We start from the raw sequence: 2,234 nt of genomic DNA, 5'->3' as shown, positions 1-2,234 counted from the left end.
AGCCTTATCCACAAATGCCTAAACTACTTTTCCCCCGTTTGTGACCTGCAAGTTCAGGTAGCTTCCTCAAGTACGCAGGTCTCCCGTCTCCTGTGAACTCATCATCCAGTGTTTGGGGAGAAAGAAAGCTGATGTGGAAGTTTGCTTTGAACCTGATGTTGCATTTGTTCCATCCCTGGAGTTATATCTGTAAAGCGCAGTAGACACTCCATTCAATCCCCAGAGAATTCCTGGAGGGTAATACTATGGTCCTTTCCCAAATGAGTTTTTCTTAGAGAATTAGAAGGGTCAATGTTTGTCCCAGAGGGCCAGATGTCTTAGACCTTAATAGCCAATTTTACCCCACTGAAGATCAAGTGTTGTTAATCCATCAGTGGATTTAAGGCATGGGAAGAATTTGTCTGTGTTTATTCATGCTTGTCCCCTATGCAATATAAACTGAAACAAGACAGACCCCCGCCTTCCCCAACCCCCCGCCCCAGCCAAAACAAGAGCAGACAAAACAATATTACACCAGCAAGACTGGACAAGGCATTATTAGCCTAAAGCCTCTGGAAATATAGATGAGGAAGATGAAACATCCCTTCAACAATAAATCATTTTATTTGCCCTTTTTTATTTTCTTGGCAATTTACAGTGAGGGGTGATTCAGCTTCTATGTCAAAACAACTATATAGTACCATCAAACAACTATATAGTACCATCATAACTAAGCTAATTCACTGACTCTTCAAGAATGCTTAATGCTTGATCATGAATGTTTCATTCAGGAAGGATAGCTCTGCTTGTGTTCAGCTTAAATCTTTCTTTTGAAGTTTTAACTGTAACTTCTCGATGCTATTTGGCACATTCTGCTTAATCGGTGGTGTGGATTAGCAACCCTAAGGTAATCAATCAACAGTAAATCTTTTTTTCTTTTCATAGTATTCGTTAAGTGCTTACTATGTGCCAGACACTGTACTAAGATCTGGGGTAGTTACAAGTTAATCAGGTTGGACACGGTCCATATCTCACATTGGGCTCACAGTCTTAATCCCCATTTTACAGATGAGGGAACTGACACTCAGAGAATTGAAATGACTTGTCCAAGGTCACACAGTGGCCATGTGGCAGAGCTGGGCTTTGACTCCACATCCTTCTAACTCACAAGCCTGTACTCTATCCACTAGACCATGCCACCTGAGTGCTTACTATGTGCAGAGATTCTACTAAGTGATTGGAATAATAATAATAATAATAATGGCATTTATTAAGTGCTTATTATGTGCAAAGCACTGTTCTAAGCACTGGAGGAGTACAATATAGCAGAGTTTGTAGCCACATTCCCTGCCCAAAAGGAGCTTACCGCCTAGAGGGTTGGCTATTTTTATCCTAGCAAATTATCGTTCTAATGGATTTCCCAGGTGAGCTCATTGTGAGCAGGAATATGTCTGTTTGTTGTTCAATCAATCAATCAATTGTATTCATTGAGCACTTACTGTGTGCAGAGCACTGTACTAAGCACTTGGGAAGTACAAGTTGGCAACACGTAGAGATGGTACCTACCCAACAGTGGGCTCACAGTCTAGAGGGGGGAGACAGAGAACAAAACAAAACATATTAACAAAATAAAATAAATAGAATAGATATGTACAAGTAAAATAAATAAATAAATAGAGTAATAAATATGTACAAACATATATACATATATACAGGTGCTGTGGGGAAGGGAAGGAGGTAAGGCGGCGGGGATGAAGGGGGGAGGAGGGGGAGAGGAAGGAGGGGGCTCAGTGTGGGAAGGCCTCCTGGAGGAGGTGAGCTCTCAGTAAGGCTTTGAAGGGAGGAAGAGAGCTAGCTTGGTGGATGTTGGGAGGGAGGGCATCCCAGGCCAGGGGGGAGGACGTGGGCCGGGGGTCGACGGTGGGACAGGCAAGAACGAGGCACGGTGAGGAGATTAGCAGCAGGGGAGTGGAGGGTGCGGGCTGGGCTGGAGAAGGAGAGAAGGGAGGTGAGGTAGGAGGGGGCAAGGTGATGGACAGCCTTGAAGCCGAGGGTGAGGAGTTTCTGTCTGACAGTTCATTCATTCATTCATTCAATCGCATTTATTGAGGACTTACTGTGTGTAGAGCACTGTACTGAGTGCTTGGGAAGTACAAGTCAGCAACATTTAGAGACAGTCCCTACCCAACAATGAGCTCACAGTCTAGAAGGGGGAGACAGACAACAAAACAAAACATGTAGACAGGTGTCAAAAT

The sequence above is a fragment of the Tachyglossus aculeatus genome, chromosome 4 (assembly GCF_015852505.1).
Source record: "Tachyglossus aculeatus isolate mTacAcu1 chromosome 4, mTacAcu1.pri, whole genome shotgun sequence".
Lineage (NCBI taxonomy): Eukaryota > Metazoa > Chordata > Mammalia > Monotremata > Tachyglossidae > Tachyglossus > Tachyglossus aculeatus.
Note: the sequence above shows the minus strand (reverse complement) of the source record.